General features: G+C 47.9%; 1 long non-coding RNA gene across 3 annotated transcripts; it reads right to left on the bottom strand.

Annotated features, from left to right (window-relative positions):
- Positions 1 to 1607: 1607 nt before the first annotated feature.
- On the bottom strand, positions 1608 to 20538 carry LOC131925558 (uncharacterized). Of its 3 annotated transcripts, none has more exons than XR_009383285.1 (3): positions 19674 to 20538; positions 3320 to 3455; positions 1608 to 1837 (listed from the first exon to the last, which is right to left on the bottom strand). It is a non-coding gene; the product is annotated as an uncharacterized LOC131925558 (long non-coding RNA). The 3 variants fall into 3 exon arrangements; XR_009383286.1 differs by lacking the exon at positions 19674 to 20538 and adding an exon at positions 13280 to 13469; XR_009383284.1 differs by lacking the exon at positions 19674 to 20538 and having other exon boundaries at positions 3320 to 4367.
- Positions 20539 to 20582: the final 44 nt, after the last annotated feature.

Below are 20582 nucleotides of genomic sequence, written 5' to 3'. Positions count from 1 at the left end.
TCCCACTCCACCTCTGTAGCCCTTTCCTGCTTCACCCCTGTAACCCCTTCCTGCTCCACCTCTGTAACCCCTTCCCGCTCCACCTCTGTAACCCCTTCCCGCTCCACCTCTGTGGCCCCTTCCCACTCCACCCCTGTAGCCCCTTCCCACTCCACCCCTGCAGCCTCTCACCGCTGCACCTCTGTAACCCCTTCCCACTCCACCCCTGTAGCCCCTTCCCGCTCCACCCCTGTAGCCCCTTCCCATTCCACCCCTGTAGCCCCTTCCTGCTCCACCCCTGTAGCCCCTTCCCACTCCACCCCTGTAGCCCCTTCCTGCTCCACCCCTGTAGCCCCTTCCCACTCCACCCCTGTAACCCCTTCCCGCTCCACCTCTATAACCCCTTCCCGCTCCACCTCTGTGGCCCTTCCCGCTCCACCTCTGTGGCCCTTCCCGCTCCACCTCTGGAGCTCTCCATGCCCCTCTTCTCACCAGATAACAACAGAAAACTTCTATGACCCAAACCTTTGTCTTCTACCAAGACCCTGCCATCCCATGTTATATCATATTTTTCTCTGATACAAGTCCCTCGATCTTCAGTCTCTCCACAGGGACCACCAGATTTGGCTTTTGGATCATGTGACTAGTTGTTGGCTACTACCAAAATAACCTACCTCTCACCTGGTGTTAGATCCTACACAGGACAGACCACGCCTGGTGCCCTCTTCCCAGCCCTGTCCCTCAGCCGGCTTCTCTTCCTGGAAGGGACTTAACTGTCCTCACAGCCCTCTGGCTCTCCAGTGCATGCTTAATCAGCAGGGTGGACTTATGAGAGAGAGAGAGAGAGAGAGAGAGAGAGAGAGAGAGAGAGAGAGAGAGAGAACACATGTCTCTTTCCACCAGTGACTTCTGATTCCTCTCAATTTTAGCCCTCTTGAAAGGATCACAAAAAAAAAAAGAAAAAACATTTTAAAAAGTATAAAGAGGGGCCACATGTGGTACATGAGCATTCAAAGCCATCCCCATCTACATAGAAATTCACTGCCAACTAGAGCTACATTGTCTCTTTCTTTTTTAAGTCTAAGGAGGCGGCTGAGCACTCAGAGTGCTTACCTAGCCTGCAGGAAGCCCTGGGTTTATGATTTACATGGGTAAAGTGATCGCAGTGGCTCATATCTGTAATCTCAGCACTTAGGAGGTGGAGGCAGAAGGATCAGAAGTTCAAGATTATTGCCGGGCTGGGAATGGAGCCAGGCGACAGAGCATGTGTGTCCAAGCACGTATACACGGTTAGAACACCAGCAGTGCTGACAGAAGGTCCTGGGGACACACCTTGCCTGTCTTCTGGTCTTGGTATCTCGGTCATCCCTGGCCACAGCCCTGGCCAAGCCTAAATGAAGCTTCTCTGCCCCATTTTGGCCTTTTGTCTTCAATGTGAGAGGCCAGGATCCAGGCTCTACCCACGGCTTCTCTTCTCTGCTGCCCCCACTATGAAGTGAGCCTGGTTGGGGAACGCTCAGGAGGCCCAGGGTCTCCCTTATTCTACATCTCCATCTGCTCCAGCCTTCAGGATCCCCCAGGACTCTTGCAGAACCTACAGGGTGGGTTAATTATTTGTGAAAACTCTGCAGTTTGGGGAATCACTTTATCAGGGAATTTTAGCTGCAAATGGCAAAATAGTGTAAAAGAGCAAGATTACAAGGGTGATTCGCACCTCGATGCAGGTCAGGGGGAGGGAGTCTGGAACGTGTGTGGTGTTCTGAGGACCCAGGCATGTCCACTGGTTTTCAGGACTTTCTTCAAAGCTGCACTGTTTTCCTTTTGGTAACAAGATGCCTGATGTGGCTCCAAGCTCCCCCTGAAGCAAGAAGAGGGCAGGGCACAGTCTGTGAAGAAAACCTTACCAGAAGCTTCCAGCAGTCTCCTCACCAATCTCTTTGGCCACAGCTAGGTCACAACACCAATCTTGGAACAATTATGAGACTGAGGGATGGGACTCACCAGTCAGTATGCACAGGGAAAATGTGTGAACAAGTGAAAAATTGGGGTTCTGTTAGCAAGAGAAGAAAAGGGAACTACTGGGAGGTGGGTCGCCAACAGTCCCAGTTGGCCACAGAGAATGCTTTCAGAACAAGAAAACCAGTACGTGTGGCGATCACCAGGGGCGGGTGTACTGAAAGGAAGGAACAGGGTGAGACTGGAGGAAATGGCAGGAGAGAGACAGGAAGTTCAATAAACACCTTGTAGCCAGGCTTAGCTTTCGCATCCGGAGGAATGCTTGTGCCTCTGGGCATTGCTCAGTACTTCCAGAATCGAAGTCTGGCACATGCATTCCTTGCCCTGACTAAGGCTCAGAGCTGGGTCAGAATGAAGCAGGACTTGGCCTTGTTAATCTGCAACGGGCCATCCACTAATGCCTCACATAATGGGAGATTCCCCTTCGACAGGAAGCAGTGGTCGGTTGCTGTAGACAGATAAGCCAAGCTGCTGGACTCCTCTGCAGGACCTGGAAAGCCTGTGTTGAGTCAGGACCTGCTGGTATGAGCCTGTCACCCCAGCTACCCAGAGGCTAAGGCAGGAGAATCCAAAAGTGTAACTCAGTGAAGCCATGTCTCAAAAGTAAAGGGCTGAGGCCACAGGTCCGTAGCTCGGTGCCTATCCAGCATTGGTAAAGTGTTGCATTCAATCCCCAGTACTGCCAACAATAAAAAAGGGGCCTGAGAAATGGCCCAGTGGGTCAAGGTGCTTATAATCCTGACGATCCATGTTTAGTCCCTGGGACCTACGTGGTGTGAGATGAGAAACAGCTCCTGAAGTGTCCTTTGACCTCCACATGCACCCCACCCCATCCAAATCTAATAAAATAATTAAAGAAAGAAAGAACAAATCTAATAAATTTTTTTTAGGGCTGGAGAGATGGCTCAGAGGTTAAGAGCACTGACTGCTCTTCCAGAGGATCAGTGTTCAATTCCCAGCACCCACATGACAGTTCACAGCTGTCTGTAACTCCAGTTCCAGGGGATCCGACAACCATGGCAAAACACCAATGCACATACAATAAAATGAAATAAAAATCTTTAAAAAAAATTTTTTTTTTTTTTCAAGACAGGGTTTCTCTGTGTAGCTTTGCGCCTTTCCTAGAACTCACTTGGTAGCCCAGGCTGGCCTCGAACTCACAGAGATCCTCCTGGCTCTGCCTCCCAAGTGCTGGGATTAAAGGCATGCGCCACCACCGCCCGGCCCAACCTTTTTTTTTTAAAGGAAAGAGCCTGTGGATTGAGTGGGCAGCATTGATGGGAGGCAGTCGTCGAATTTCTCTGTAACCACCGTGATTAATTACCGTGTGACAAAAGCAGAGGCTGAGACTCCGTGCTCCCTGTCGCTTTACCATGGCGTCTTGTGAGCATTACGGAGAACGTGGGCATGCGCGCATCTCATTTGCCACTGCGGTTTGCTGCCTACAGCTTCCAGAAAACCTGGGTATCGTTTAAAAACAAAAGTAAGTCAAATGAAAGGACATGGGCAGAAGCCTTGCCTGAGGAGGCTGTGCTGAGGTGAGAGGCTTCAAAACCTCACAGTGGTGGGTGTGGATCCTGGGAGGTGGACCTGAAGTCTGAGGAGGACTGAAGGAAACGTCTTCCGGTCTCGTCAAAGAGCACTTGGAGAACTGCTATTGCTCTCCTGGGTATGTGGGTGGCACTGCCGACAATGGACGTGCCCTCAAGGGAGCTTGGAAGAGCAAGGCGGACAGTTCTCAGTTGGCCTTTCCCCTCATGCCTTTGGGGAAGGCTGTCAGGACCTTTAACACCTGTGTATGGTGCTGGGGTGACCACAGACATGGGAGTTAAGGCAAAGGAGAATTGTCTTCTCGGCACCTGCTTGACAGCACCCACAGGGCAGGATTGGGATTTCAAGCCATAGCCTGGGCGCAGTGGTCCAGAACGATGCCGAGGAAGTGGATGGGCATCATGATTAATCTTGATGGCCAATTTGATTGGACGGAGACATCTAGATTAGTAAAGCACCCTTCCACATGTGTCTGTGACAGCATCTCCAGTGACCAGATCATAAGGATGGGGACTATGGGAAGGTGGTGAGCTATGGAAGGAAGTGCCCGGTTAGAGAAAATCGGTGGCGAAGCATCCCTGGGGAGTGTGCCTTGCCCTGGTTCTTCTGACACCACTGCTTTTGTGGCCTCTGTGAGGTGAGCACTCTGCTCTGTTATGCATGCTCCACTGTGATGGCTTGAGACCTGTGAAAGTGTGAGAAACCAAATCTCACCCTACGTAGTTGGTTATGGCATTGGAAGTTAGTCAGCGTGCCTATGGTACTCAGACATTGAGTGCGTCGATTCTGTGTTCATCATCACTGGGTGTGTCTTAGTCTCTCTTCCTATTGCTATGACAAAGAGAACTTAGGGGTTTATTCTGACTCACAGATCCAAGTTTCAGCCCATCCTGGTGGGGGAGTCACAGCAGGAGGAGCTTGAGGCAGCTGGCTGCATCTACAAGAGGAGCTTCAGCACCAGGCGTGATAGGTGCTGTGCCAGCTAAGACATCAGTGGCATCCCTCAGCCAACCCTGCACCACACAATACTGCCTTGCCTAGCAAGATGTGACTGACCCCTGATACTACAGTAGCAGGAAGGTTACAGAGGCATGTTGGGAGCACAGCTGTCCTTGTTACCCACGGCTCTCCTGAGGAACCAGGAATGTTAAGCACACAGGATTGTATTTTCAACGGAAAAGACACAAATTCTGTTCTTTCATCCAGAAAGCTGGGAGTTGAAGGTGATTAATAGCCTGGTGATCTGTAATATCTGTGGAGCCAGGCCATACCAAACTTCCACAACCAGGACTGGAGGTGGCTAGTATTCTAAATGACCCTTACATTATCTGTATAGCCAGGGGCTCCCCCAAACTCCCACAACCAAGACCAGAGAGACCTAAAAGCCCAAGTAACCTCTATGCTATCTGTATGGTCCCTGGAAGAAATGGCACGTACTTTGAGTTGAATTTTGATGTGATTATTTTGCCTCCTTGTGCAGTGAGGTTTATATTACACCAGGAAGTTTTCCCCAAACTATACTGTGTCTAAATATGCTGGCAATAAACTGCCCGGCACTAGATTCTGCAGACAGAAGTTTCTGTCCCAAGTAAACACACAGAGGCTTATATTAATTACAAACTATTCGGTCTATGTCTCAGGCTTCTAACTAGCTAGCTCTTACATCTTAAATTAACCCATTTCTATTCATCTATGTATCGCCACGTGTCTCATGGCTTTACCTGTGTTGCATTACATCTTGCTTCCTCAAGCGGCTCTCAGTGTTCCCCTGACTCTGCCTTCTTCTCCTGTCTCTCTGCTTGGATTCTCCCCACTTCTAAGCTGCCTCACCATAGACCAAAACAGATTCTTTATTAACCACTAGTTACATATATTCAGAGAATACAGAAAGACCATCCCACAGCACTTCCCCTTTTTTGTCTAATTAAAAAGAAATATTTTAACTTTAATATAGTAAAACAAAAACAGTTATTAAGAATTACAGTAACAATATCCAATCTATTTGCATCTGACAAAATTAGAGAAAATATTTAATTATCTATCTTGGTGAATATAAAGTTTTGTATCTAATTTACTATCTATTATAACTAAGGGAAACTATAATTATAACTATTTAGTCTTCAACTCCATCAAAGAGCCCAGAAGAGTGAAATGTTACCTAATGACAGGGATATCAGGCTGGATGCCTCATCTGGAATTCCAAAGAAGTAGGGTCTGGTGCCAGTGAAGGAATGGATGTGCTGACAAGGCCAGGGCAAGCAGGCAAAGAATGAACCCTTCCTTCTTCCATTCTCCTTACACAGGCTTGCAGCAGAAGGCCTGGTCCAGATTAAAGGCGTGCCTTCCAACTCAAGATCCAGATCAACGGCATGTTGTCTTCTTGCCTCAAGATCCTGATCCTAAGTGTGCCCTCCATTTCTGGATTATAGTTCATTCCAGATATAGTCAAGTTGACAACCAAGAACAGCCATCACAAGTGCTAAGAATAAGTTTTTGTTTAATGTTCAGCTCTTAAATGGGGCATCTGTATCAACCCTTTCCCCTAAGGCTGGGAGAACACGATGGAAGAGAGGTGGGAAGAATGTAAGAGCTGAGGAGGGGAGGAAATGATGTCTTCAGGACATGACACTGCACCAGGCCTTTTCTTTTGGGCCACCAACCAGTCCTAAATCATGACACAGAGACTTATTAGTTTTGAATGCTCAGCCTAGCTTAGGCACATTTCTGGTTAGCTCTTTTAACTTAAATTAAGCTGTTTATCTTTATCTACCTTTTTTTTTTTTTTTTCTTTTTTTTTTTGGTTTTTCGAGACAGGGTTTCTCTGTGTAGCTTTGCGCCTTTCCTGGAACTCACTTGGTAGCCCAGGCTGGCCTCGAACTCACAGAGATCCGCCTGGCTCTGCCTCCCGAGTGCTGGGATTAAAGGCGTGCGCCACCACCGCCCGGCCTTTATCTACCTTTTGTCTCGGGGCTTCTTACCTTTCTTACTTCTGTATCTTACTTTCACTGCTTCTCTCTGTCTGTCTGGCTTCTGGCCCCGGGTGACTCCCTTGTTCTCTCCTCCTCCTCCTCCTCCTCCTCCTCCTCCTCCTCCTCCTTCTCCTCTTTCTCTCATTCCTCTTTTCTCTCAAGCCTAGATAAGATATCTCCTCCTATTTATTCTCTGCCTGCCAGCCCTGCCTGTCCCTTCTCTGCTTAGCTATTGACCATTCAGCTCTTTATTAGACCAATCAGGTGCCTTAGGCAGGCAAGATGAAACAAATGCAACACATCCTTACATCATTAAACAAATGCAGCATAAACAAATGTAACACTTCTTTGCCCAGTTAAAATAATATTCCACAACATGACATGGCCATGGCACCCTCACAGCAGCTGTAGCTACCTGCACTTAATGGAGTCAACAAGATCTGTCAACATTGTAACAGGCAGCACTAATTGGACAACAAAAGGAAGGAGTGGATATAAAGGGGCAAAGCAGAGATGTTGGGCATCCCGGGAGGCAGTGAGGGGGGAGTTGCGTATGATCAGGATGTATTGTTTACATGTATGAACTTGTCAAAGAATACATTAAAGATACTCTACTGTTTAAAAAGGCCATAGGGCTGGGGAGATGGCTCAGCAGTTAAGAGGGATCATTCGTTGCTCTTCCAGAGGACCTGAATGTGGTTCCCAGCACCCATGTCAGGCAGCACACAACCACCGTAACTCCAGGTCTAGGGGATCTGTGCTGACTAATTTTTTGTTAGCTTGACTCCAGCTACAGTCATGTAGAAAAAAGGAACTATTTTGGCTAGCTTTTATGTCACCTTGATATAAGATAGAGTTATTTAGAAAGAGGGACTCTCAATTGAGAAAATTACTCCATAAGATTTGCCTATAGGCAAATCTGAAATGCATTTTCTTAATTAGTGATTGACATGGAAGGGGCTAGCCCATTGTGGATGGGGCCATCCCTAGTCTGGTGGTTTTGAAGTCTATAAGAAAGCAGGCTGAGCAAGCCAGTAAAGAGCACTTCTCATGACTTCTGCTTCAGTTTCTGCCTCCAGGTTCCTGCCCTGTTTGAGTTCCTGCCCTGACTTCCTTCAGTGCTGGACTAGCTATATTGGTGAGCTCTGGGTTTGATTGAGAGACCTTGCCTTATTGGATAAAGTAAAAAAAAAGCAATCAGTGATGATTCATGACATTAATCTTAGGCCTGCATATGTACTTGTACCCATACAAACATGCACCTGTACACATGCAGACATGCAACACACACACACACACACACACACACACACACACACACACACACTTTGAGACAGGTCATGTTATGTGGGCCTTGAACTCATTACCTCAGCCTGCCAAGTGTGACTGGAGATGATGTAGTGAGTTCCATATGCACACTGTCCCCTTTCCCAGGACAGGCACAGGACAGTGGTCAATGAAAAGCAAGTCCTTCTTTCTCTCCCCCCCCTCCTTTCTCTCTCACTCACTGTGCTGCCAGGCTGGCCTCAGTGTCCCTATAGTAGACTCCAGGTGTGCCTTTTTTATTTTTTTAATGAGGTTCCTTCATGTTTCACAGAGTCTCAGCATCTCAGAGCATCTCAGGGTAGCTGTGGACAACATGGTGGGCGGTCCCTCTCTGTTCTCTTCCCCTTCGTTTCCTCATCCTCTCCACTCCACTTTTCCTCTCTAAAGCATATCTTTGCTTGCACTTGGGGTGCGTGTTCAAACACATCAGCATGTGTGTGTGTGGTGGTGTGGGCTTTAAGATCCAAACCACAGCATGAGTTATTCCATACATCTCCATTTAGGGTGGAAAGGACAGGCTGTGGCTTCTGGAGTCATTTCATCATCTCTTGAAAGCTACTTTCTCTCTGCTTCAGGAAATGAGGTCCCTGACCCTTTCATAACTGAGTAGATCCACTCTGGAGCTATCCTCTAAGATCTTCCTTCTAGAAACATCCAGACCCCCTAGTCCCTCTGGCCTGGTTCTGGAACATTCTGATCATTTGACCAGCCACCAAAAGGATCCTACATATCTGTAGGAGATGTTAGGGAAGCAGAGTACCTGAATGTTGTCATGGGAAATAGGATCTCAATGAAAAGCTCCTGTTTCCACAGAGGCAGTAACTCTGTGGGGAGGGTGGTGGTGGTGGAGGTACTCTGCTATCTGGAGTGAATAGTTCTTGACAGGACTTGGAGTTGACTCATAATTCAGAGCTAAGAGAGAAAGCAGGAAGGGAGGCTTGGTGGCTTGGTACTTCTACTTCCTCTGCTGTTGAGTGGCTTGGAGCCCAACACGGAAACTACGCTCTGCACCTTCCTCCAATAACTTCCAGCCACACCCCTCACCCCTAGCTGAAAGCTACTCTATTTTTATATTTCTCTTGGGAAGTAGATTCCAAAATTTCCCTCAGTCTTCCTGGCAGAGGAGCCACTGATTTCCAGTAAATCCAGAGTCACATTGATTTGCATCCAGTTTGCATAAATTAGCATGCCCCCAGTTTCGGCCTCTGTGTCTAAGTAAGCCAGGGAATCAATGTAAATGGGCTCCAGCTTTTGTGGCTCGGAGAAGTGGCAGATAAAGGTGGCCATGGCCTTCACTTGCCAATGAGAGATTTCTTTATCAGTGGCCTACAGATCCTCTTCCTGGACCCACTGGGAAGGCAGCCAGGGAGGATCTTCCATTGTTTGGATCTGAAGCATCAATCCTGACATGCTGGAGCCTAGGAGGAGGATCAGAGTCACGTGATGAACTAGCTGTTGAATGTAGTGAGATAGGAGTTGGGGTGAATGGCGATCTTCAGATCTGAGTAGAGGATGGGAGAGAGCAAGGAAAGGGAAAAGAACTGGAATACAGTCTGTGCAAGAAAGGGAAAGCTGGGGTGGGGTGGAGGCCGATGTGGAAGGAGGGAGATAAGACAGCTCTCAGGGAGGGGAACGGAAGATGAGCAACACCGGAGACCTACAAAGGAATGAGTTGGGTACATAGAGGCAAGCTGTGGGCAAGCACTGCATGGCTGCTTGAGAATGAGGAGTTGACATTATTTAGGGAGTCCAAGATTAAAATGAGAGGGTCTGGTTTGCTGGTTTACCAACAGCCATTTCTGTTTGGCCGGAACCTCCAGATTGGCCCCACTCCTCTCTCTCCAAAACCTGCCCTCTCAGAAAAACTGACAAAAGTCCAGTTCTGCAGTGGCTCCTCTCCAGTGCCCTGAAGCTAGCTGCTCAAGACTGAGCGTACAGGTATTTAAGCCCCTCCTCTAGACCTGCGATGTGATTTCTCTCCTGCTCCCTTCCCCCACCTCATCTCTGGGAGCTGGAGGATTCATGGAGTGAATCCTGGTCTTTTACTTTTATTTCGGCTTGATCTGGCTTACTGCATCAATGGAGAAACCTAATATTGGGGTATGAATATCTTTCAATTCCTATTTTCTTTTGCTGAACAGGCATTAGATTGTTTTTGACCATTTGGCTTGGTTGTTGCTGGGGCCTAGACTCTGTCCTAGTAATGAACAAGGTGTCTTTCAAAGTGATACTCAGGAGGGTGGAAATGGTTCTTGCTAGAGTGCTTGCCTAGTATGCATAAAGCTCTGGGTTCAACTCACAGGACCTCCTAAAGTGGGGAGGTAGAGGCAGAAGGATCAGAAGTTCAAGGGTATTGTTGGACACAGAGCAAGTTCAAGGCCATGGTAGATTACATGTTGTGTGTTGTTGGTTGTTTTTGCTCTTTTGGGGAGCCTGCCACCCAGCTCCCAAATAAATCATACATGAAAGATTATTCTTAATTATAAATGCCTGGCCTTAGCTTGGCTTGTTTCTTGCTAGCTTTTCTTAACTTTAAATTATCCCATCTATCTTTTGCCTCTGGGCTTTTTCCTTTTCTTACTTTTGTATATCTTACTTCCACTCTTACCCTGTGACTGGCTGTGTGGCTCAGTGGCTTGCCCCTAGCATCCTCCTCTCCTAAAACTTTTGCTCTTCTCTCTTCCTCCCAGAGTTCTCCTTCTATTTATTCTCTCTGCCTGCCAGCCACACCTATCCTTTCTCCTGCCTTACTATTGGTGGTTCAGCTCTTTATTAGACCAATCAGGTATTTAAGACAGGCACAGTAACACAGCTTCACAGAGTTAAACAAATGTAATATAAGAGAATGTAACATCTTTACATCATTAAACAAATGTTCCACAGCATAAACAAATGTAACACAACAGTTGTGTAGCAGTTTTCTCCGAGGTTAAAACCTTCCATCTTGGAGAGAAACTTCTTAAGACACAGAATGTAAAGGAAAAGTAAGAAAGCAGGATATTTTAGTACAAGGTGAAATAACAGATTGTTCTAGGTGAGGGGAAACAAGTTTTCAACTGTCTGAGATAATGGGGGACAGTTCTCATTCAAGCCACACTTCACTTCCTGGTCTCCATATGCTCATGGCCACATCATAATACAAAATGCATTTAGTCCACCTCCAAAAATCCCCATAGTTGTGAACATTTTCAAGACCGTGTAAAAGTCCAAAGTCTCTTTTGAGAGTCAATGCAATCTCTAATTGTGACCCCCTCCTTCCAAAATCAAAAAACAAATTACATACTTCCAACATACAGTGGGGCAGAATATACACTGACATTCCAAAGGGAGGAACTGGGGGATAATGAGGAAACACTGGATCAAAGCTGAAACCCAGTGAGGAAAATACCAAATCCCTTAGCTCCACGTCCATGTCAGAGTTTAGCTGGCTCTGCCATCCCGGTACTGCACTGCTGCCTATGATCTATCTCTCTCTCTCTCTCTCTCTCTCTCTCTCTCTCTCTCTCTCTCCCTCTCTCTCCTTTTGTGCAGCTCTTCTAGGCAGATTTCTCATGACTCTGGGATCCCCAACATCTTGAGGTCTCCAATACAATCTAACATGCACCAACACCATTTCATTCATGCAAAGGCTTCTCGGGGCCTCCTGCCCTCTTGGGGCCTCATACAGAGACGTCCCCGCCACATTTGCTGGCCTCGGTGGCTCTCTGAAACCACAGTCCATGACCCTCTCAACTCTTGTGTTTTTGTGCCTCCAAAGTCAGTACCAAGTGAAGAGCATTGACTCTGGTACCAACTTCTGTGTTAGTTGTCTTTCTGTCGCCGGGAGAAAGCAGCGTGGCTAATAGTGAGCTTTGTGTTCACTGGAACTGTAAGCCAAAGCAGACTACAAAAGTCAGATTTGCTCATGCTTTTTTTTTTTTTTTTTTCATCACAGCAACAGAAAAGTAATGAATACACCAGTTAACCAACGGCTGCTGCCCGTCTGTGCAGCTTACTCCTGTCTGACTGTTTAGTTCTGAGTTGCAGAGCGGCATCCAGGGAGGTGAGAAAAATGCTGAGAAGTTTCTTAGCAGGTCCTTCTCCACTACTTAACTTCTCAGACATCCACCCAGTGCTCTAGCCCTGTGTCCATCACACCCTGGCTCTTTCCCTTAAGATGCAACTGCTTGAGCTGGGTGTGGTGGCCTGCACCTTTAACCCAGATTCCACAGGCACTGGCAAGTGGCTCTCCGTGAGTTCCAGGACTGCCAGGTCTACATAACAACACTCATCTCAGAAGTAAGCAAGTAGCCAGATGTGGCGGCACACTCCTTTAGTCCCAACACTTGGGAGGCAGAGCCAGGTGGATCTGAGTTCAAGTCCAGCCTAGTCTACAGAGCAAGTTCCAGGATAGCCTGGGCTACACAGAGAAACCCTGTCTAAAAAGATCCAGCTGCTGAATCCTCTGAGACATCAGGTGACCCAGCTTGGGATTCCCATTGAAGTCTCTAGCTGCCTCCTGTTTCAAAGTGTTATCACATGCCAGGCTGTGGTGGTGCACGCCTTTAATCCCAGCGCTCAGGAGGCAGAGCCTGGCAGATCTCTGTGAGTTCGAGGCCAACCTGGTCTACAGAATGAGATCCAGGACAGGCACAAAACTACACCGAGAAACCCTGTCTCGAAAAACCAAAAAAAGAAAAAAAGAAAAAAGAAAAGAAAAAGAAAGAAAAAGAAAAAAACAAAGTGTTATCACAGGAAACGGGACTTTATCCTGGCAGGTGCTGTCTCGGGCCCAACCGTACAATCAGGCCTTGTCAACTACATCGTCCTAGATTTACCCTCGACCAGACTTCGTCAACCAAGTGCAGCATCCCGAGATACCTGAAGGTTCCAAGACTGTTTTATGGGCTGTTGTTGATGTAAAAGCTCTAAGTCCTTGGAGCGAGGTAGCTGAACCAGGTGTTTGAACTGTTCCTCGCTTGCTCCACACACAATCCTCCACTGTCTCTGGAGCCTGGGGCTGGGACAGGTTCCAAGAATCTAAGGATCCTATCGTGGTGAGGTAGCGGATGAAAAGCGGAAGCCAGTGGCTTTGGTTCCAGGCAGTCAAGGTGGAAAGGAAGTTGTGGACTTCCTTGGAGATCCACTATCACTGTGCTTTTCTGTGCTTGCCAGAACTCCAGTGCTGACTAAAGAAGGGCCTCGGGAAAGCCCCTCTGTACAGCTTCCACCTGTGGGAAGCACATCTGGGCTTAGTCAAGACCCTCCCAGGACCCATGCACTGTGGTCTTGGCATCCTATTAATCTCTCAACTTCCTAAGAACCAAAGTTTGAAGATATGGAAGGGGGTGGATGGAGATGGGGTGGGGGGAGAGTGGAGAGGCAGGGAGAAAAGTAAGAAAAATAAAAGGATGAATGAGTAAAAGGGAGAGGAAGTTCAAGAAGACCCTTATCATTACCTCAGGGTCGATCAGGTTCATCCAGGCCAGAGTTACCGCGTCAGCGAGAGGATTGGTACCCGGAATGAAGCAAATGGTATTTTCCGGAGTGGCAATCATATAACCATCCAGGGTGCTCTCTCTTCCCGTCTGACCTGTCCATTTCTCTACAAAGAGGAGCAGAGTCCATCTCTCCCCGCAAGTCAGAGTGCCGGTCACACCTGTGGAGAAGCCAGGTCTCCATGTGGGGGTTTCACGTACTTATGAACAGCACAGCCAATAAAATGTAGTGGGCACTGTTCCAGGTGACTGAGCTGGGCCAGTGTTGGGAACTCCTTCTGAGGAGATGTGCACAGACATTGACTCACTCCAGATAGGGCACTGACAACAGACCAAAGAAATTAGTTCACCCAAGCCCAGCTTAGTGAACAAGTGACTTACAGGTAAACCAACAGCCCCGAGGATGTGTCACAGCGGCTGGAGCTCCCTGCCCGCATAACCTGCAGGCAGCTGGTGTGGTCTGAGAGTCTCCACTTCCCAACTCTTGTTCCTGCATCGATAACCCTGGCTAGGGCCTTATGGACAGTGAGATTCTTCAGGTACTCGAGAGGTTTACTTCCAGAGCCTATGAGTTTTATTTACTTCCTGAGATTTTTCTTCCTTCCTTCCTTCCTTCCTTCCTTCCTTCCTTCCTTCCTTCCTTCCTTCCTTTCTCCCTCCCTCCCTCCCTCCCTCCCTTCCTTCCTTCCTTCCTTCCTCTCTCCCTTCCTTCCTTCCTTCCTTCTTTCCTTCCTTCCTTCCTCCCTCCCTCCCTCCCTCCCTCCCTTCCTTCCTTCCTTCCTTCCTTCCTTCCTTCCTTCCTCTCTCCCTTCCTTCCTCTCTTCTTTCTTTCCTTTTCCCAGCACATGTGGAGGTCAGAGGGATAGCCTATGAAAGTCAGTTCTCTCCTTCCACCACGTGGGTTCCGAGGATTAAACTCAGGTCCTCAGGCTTGGCAGAAAGTGAGGCCAACTTCCTCTACTGAGCCATCTCACTGGCCCAACTTCCTAAGCCTCAATGAGCCTTTCTCCAGGACAGAGTGTTTCAGAAGAAATAGTCACACACAAAAACAGCTTCTCAGTGGTCTTGAAACATGTTCTCAAGGAAGCCAAATTAACCATTAGAGACCAACTTGTCAGGAGAGGCCACACACAAGCCTTCCTGTTAATAATCAATCCTAGCCGAGTCCCCTTCTAGCTATTCCCCTCAGGGCCCTGGATGTGAGCAAGGCTATCCTGAACTCTTCAGATACAGTATTTCTTGCCTGTTGACTGTAGGCAAGCATTGTGGTGGTGTCGGATCTCTGGAGAGGAAGTCTCTCCACATACTCAGCTCACAGTGGGAGCCTGAGTGTGGGCTCCTGTGACATTTAATCTTGGCTCCATCACAGGTGTCTCTGGGTAAGCTCTAACTTTGCAGAACCTCCATCTCCTCATCTGTAAAATGGGAATGCTACTGCCTACTTGACAGGGCTGTGGAGTAGGACATAAACAGTGTTCTCTACAGAGTCCTTAGAGCAGGAGGAGGCAGAGGGAGGCTGCCTTTAGTAGCTGTTACTCCTGCTGCTTGCCTGAAGGTGCGGTTGTGCCCCGCCCCAATTCCTGATGTAGAAGAAACCAGCACACACAGGTAATAATTGTTGTTTTAAGTCACAAAATTTGGGAGTAGGTTTTTTGTTTGTTCAAATTTTTGTTTCATAAAACGAAAGATACTGGATGTGTGATAGGGGAAGTTTTATTCTTTTTAAAAGCCCCCTTGTCTCAATTAGTAACAAAAGCAATCTTAAGCTGTACGTGACATTGCTACACATGTCAGTGCATGTCTTTAATCACAGCAGCTCAAGGGTAGTCTGGTCTACAGAGCAAGTTCCAGGTCAGCCAAGGCTACATGGAGAAACCCTGCCTCAAAAACAGATTAATGTGGAAGTCATCTTTTTTCTGTTAATTTTTAAGTCAGGGTTTCATGTAATCCTGGCAGATTTGGAACTTACTTTACACCCAGTGTTCTGGTGGAAGTCCCATCCATCTCTCTCCCCAGACCCTGCCCCATTCCAGAAAGCTCGCCATCAGCGCACCCCTCATGCCTGGGGCCACTCCTACCAGCTATTTAAGACTCGCCCATAGATCTGCCATGTGTGCCCTTGTGTCCTGTCTCCTGCCTTCCTGAGAGCCACCCGGAAGTGCTCTGCTCTGCATCGCCCTGTTTATTAAATCTGGGTCTATTAATTCGGTTTGATGTGGCTTATTGCATCAGTGGTGGAGGAACCCAGGACCTGGGGATTCAAAACTTGTCACCCAGCTGACCCCGAACTTGCAGCGATCCATCTGCTTCAGTAAACATAAGCCGTTACATCCAGATGGAAGCCAACTCTTCTAAAAGAAAATTGTTTTATTTTTATTTTATTTTTTGTGTATGGGTGTTTGCCTGAATGTGCATACATTTCCTACAGAGGGCATTGGATCCTCTGGAACTGGGATTACAGATGGTTATGAGCTGCCATGTGGGCGCAGGGAATCAAAGCTAGGTCCTCTGGAAGAACAGCAAGTGCTCTTAAGCCCTGAGCCACCTCTTCATCCCTGAAAGCCAACTTTTAATTTTGCCCACTGAGGAATTACAACAAAACTACCCTCTTCTGTAGGTCATGGTATTGTGTATGTAAGTTATGCCAGGTGTGACCCCAGTTCAGATCTCAGGACCCATGTTGGGCAGCTCACAACCACTTCCAACTCTAGTTCCAGGGCATCTGATGTGCTGTGACTTGCACAGTCACCTGCATGCATGTGGTGCACATAAACTCAGACAGGCGCGCGCGCACACACACACACACACACACACACACACACACACATTTAGTTTCATGAGCCTGAGTATATGGCTCAGTTGACTATCATGCACAAAGCCCTGGGTTTGACCCAACACAGCACAAACTCACCAAGGTGGCACACGCCTGTGACCCCAGTGCTCATGAGTTGTTTCCTCGGATTTTTCCTGAACCATTGTTAATCCCAGGTTCTGGGACTGTGGTGTCAGTAGGAGAAAGAATGGGGTGACGTGGTCAGCATCATACATCTGTATGTCTGCATGTCCACAGAGGTGGTTCTGTAGAGCATGCTGCAGCCCTGAAATGGTACACCAGGCACAGACTCGTGCAGCCGTCACTGACAGACCTTGCCCTTTAGGTTCCCTCAAGATGAAGAGCACCATCACCTTGGTGTGCCAGTGGAGAAGCATGTGTGGGAGACATGTACCTCCACAGTACATAGCAAACTCTCTAAATTGGCAGAGGAAAGAGCCTGGGCTTCCTGTGCCCTTCTGATCCTGGAGAATCCAGCTGTGCACACCCCTCACTCCTGGGTCACAGGTCATATTTGTGGTCGTGAAGATACGGGGTTCCAGGTGTGTGTATTCTGGGCTCTCTCCTAGGGGGTAGCCTTACCTTGCTTCCAGTGAATCTCATCTCCCCGCACGGCTCACACCGAGCACATTATACCCTGTGCCCTGAAATGCAACTACTGCTGTCATCTACTGGAGTCTCTCAAGTCCTTCTATTTGTCACACCTCGGCCTCTGCAGAGAATGCTCCTCCTTCTCTCCTAGCCTTCCCCTTCACACCAAAGCTTCCGTCTAACCTGCACTGACAGCCACCAATATGCTTTGGATGGCCTCGCACATGCCCGACAAGTGCCCTACAGTGAGCCATACCCTCATCCCACCTTGGTTTGTACTGGTGTGTGTATTTGTGTGTCTGTGTGTGTGTATCTGTGTATCTGTATGTCTATGTGTGTATTTGTGTGTGTGTGTGTGTGTGTGTATCTGCGTGTCTGTATATGTATATCTGTGTATCTGTATGTCTATGTGTGTATTTGTGTGTGTGTGTATCTGCGTGTCTGTATATGTATATCTGTGTGTGTATCTGTGTGTCTGTGTGTGTATCTGTGTGTCTGTGTGTGTATCTGTGTCTGTGTATGTATCTGTGTCTGTGTGTGTATCTGTGTGTCTGTGTATGTATCTGTATGTCTCTGTGTGTGTGTGCATGTGTGTTTATCTGTATGTTTGTGTGTATGTGTATCTGTGTGTGTGTGTGTGTGTGTGTGTGTGTGTGTTTGGCCATCTTCATGGTTCCCATCTTGCTTGTAACTGGTGTTCATAACCAGTTCTTGTGGGCAGAATTCCCACCGAGCTACACCTGCTTTGGCTCCAGAGACTTAGCATCTAGCCTTAACCCACATTTGTTCCTCCGTTACTTTTTGTTTTTCCTGTTGCCCTCTATGAGAATCTTGCCTGAGAGTTTCCCAAGGGTACAAAGCCTATGCAAAACTTGGTTGGGAAAAATCCAGCACACTGTGATACTCCTTAATGGAGAATTTGCATTTGGCATTGCCTCTTTGGAGGCCTAGTTAGGATGTTTTGGGGATATGGAAATCAACTTGCTAAAAGTGTAAATTGGAGAACAATAAAAATGCCCTTGGCTAATGGAAGGTGTCTCAGTCCGCCTGCAGCCGGAAAGGCTAAAATCCTCCGTGTGTCTTCTTCCCACGGACCCCGTGAACCCACACCCGTTCAACAACAGCTTCTCCAATGACTTCCAGGCTGCAGAGGGAACATGACCCTCACCCCACACCACCTAGTCTCTGTCCATCTCTTCAGGGAAATGGCTGTGCTCCAGCTACTCCCGTCACGGACAAGACACCCTCTTCCCCGGCTTCCCCGCTGTCACTTCTGGGGCGACCTGCTGCAGAGGTGGTGTCCTGATGGACAGGCTGATCATCAGGGGATCAGCATTAGGCAAACTGTGGAGGGACGAAGGGAAAGGACTGAGACTCAGAAGCAACCACCCTGGCTCCCTAGGAGAAGCCCCAAGGGGCAGTAACAGCATAAGGCCACAAGGGGCTCCATTGAGCAGCTTCACATCCTTGGTGGCTGATGGAGCTTCTCACCAGCTCCTATTCCTTCACTGGTCTCTCAGGAATGTAGATTCCAAAGCCCAGCCCCTCCCTCCACACTCCTTTTAACGTCCTGCATGGGTTTTTGTTTTTGTTTTTGACCTCTAAGCTGTTTTATACACTAACACTCTTTCCTTCTTGCAGCCCTTTCCACAGACCAACAGGCCCCTAAGGGAGGAAAAAAACTCATTTTTCATTCTGCTGACCTTAGGCAATTGGAGTGCAGTTCCAAACCATGACCTCCTGACTGAGACAGGCAGACAATTGTCCTTTTTCACCTCTTCTATGTCTCCTGACTCTGCCCCTCTCTTTCCATAGCTGCCTAGGTCGAGGGCTCTGCATCTCTAGCCAGACTTCCTAAAGGATCCTGGGCCTCCAGATAGCCGCTGCTTGCTGTGGGATGGTCTGTGTGTCAAGTGTGTTGCTGATTGGTCGATAAATAAATCACTGATTGGCCAGTGTCCAGGCAGGAAGTATAGGCGGGACAAGGAGGAGAATAAAGCTGGGAAGTGGAAGGCTGAGAGAGAGACACTGCCAGCCACCACGATGACAAGCAACATGTGGTAAGCCACAAGCCATGTATAGATTTATAGAAATGGATTAGTTTAAGATATAAGAACAGAGCTGGGCGGTGGTGGCGCACGCCTTTAATCCCAGCACTCGGGAGGCAGAGCCAGGCGGATCTCTGTGAGTTCGAGGCCAGCCTGGACTACCAAGTGAGTTCCAGGAAAGGCGCAAAGCTACACAGAGAAACCCTGTCTCGAAAAACCAAAAAAAAAAAAAGATATAAGAACAGTTAGCAAGAAGCCTGCCACGGCCATACAGTTTGTAAACAATATAAGTCTCTGTGTTTACTTGGTCGGGTCTGAGCGGCTGTGGGACTGGCAGGTGAGAGAGATTTGTCCTGACCGTGGGCCAGGCAGGAAAACTCTAGCTACATCTGCTCCTCAACTCTCTACCCTGGAGCCACAGGGATCCTACTTGGGTCAGGCACTGCCCTTCAAATGATTCCCAAAGGCCTGCACGTTCACACAGCTCCCCAGGTCACTGATGCCTAGCTCTCCCCTGGCCCTCCAACCTCAGCTTATACAATTCTTTCCACAGCACCTTGAGGTTTCAGGCCTGCCTTACTACAGAGGCCTTCCTGCTTCCTTTCCTTCCCTGTGAGTCCCAGATCCACACCAGCTTCAGGAACCCTCCTACAAACGGATGCTTCCAGGGTTTGAAGGGCATCACTCTGCAATGCCCCTCGGCACCTAGAATGAGTCCTCTAAAACGATGTTCTTCACGCCATTTGTGGGGTAGAGGACTGTGAGGATGGAAGAGAGGATGAATGGTTGAATGCTAGGGAGCATTTTAGCTGAGTGCTATGTGAATGTTGGTAGTGAGGGTTTGTTTTATTTATTTATTTTTTTCTGACAGACTCAAACTCACCTGGGTAGAAATCCTCAAATTAAAGAGATGTGGTATGATCTTTGTAAATTCCACACCCTTCTGTCGAAGGACAAGCTGGCTAGGAGTAAACCATTAATTTGGCTCCAGCAGGAGGGGAAGCCCTCCTTGGAACTCTGGGTTAATGATTCTGAGGTTGTTTTCCTCACAGCCATGGTCCTATCTAATCTGCATGCTCCCTCCTTTCGTAAGAATAACTTGACTCACTCCAGTGGTCCCTCTCACTGGGGTCAAGAGCCTTGTTTGGCGGCAGGAAATGGTTGGTGTGGGCAGGTCTTAAGCCAGCTTCCTTTCTCAGCAGCAAGCCCTCAACCCCCTTGCCCGGCCACTCTCTTTCCACTCAAAGTCAGCTTTGAGGATTTGACCCTGGAGGCCCACAGCCTTCCCGACATGAGCTTTGAGAATTTGTTTTTTCTCATCTTGTTTTTGAACTATCCTATAAATGCAATGATACCCTATTCTCTGATTTGCTCCTTTTCAACATTATGAGTAAAATTTACCTATGTTGTATTACTTGAATATCCCACCTAATACATCGTATAAATTCTCACTTTGTTATTTGGTCTGTTTCCAGTGTTTGGACATTAGACCATTTTGCTAGGAATATTCTCATAGCTATCTCTTGAAACACCTGACAGAAATACCTGAGTGTAAATGTGCGTTACTCTCAGGTAGACAGATAAGTGCAGAATTGCTAAGTCCAGACAGTCTTAATAACCAGTGCTGATGCTCTCTCCCATCCCTGACTAGATCCGGGACCCTTATCATTAGACAAGGAGAACACAGTCATGGCTGTGGGGCACCCACTTCAAGGAGAGGGAATCCTCATCCAGGTGCAGCCAGGAGTCTATGATGACGTCACAGAATTCACTGTGAGGTCACTCCTGAACT

Source organism: Peromyscus eremicus, chromosome 15, assembly GCF_949786415.1.
Source record: "Peromyscus eremicus chromosome 15, PerEre_H2_v1, whole genome shotgun sequence".
Lineage (NCBI taxonomy): Eukaryota > Metazoa > Chordata > Mammalia > Rodentia > Cricetidae > Peromyscus > Peromyscus eremicus.
This window is presented reverse-complemented; position numbering and strand designations above follow the sequence as displayed.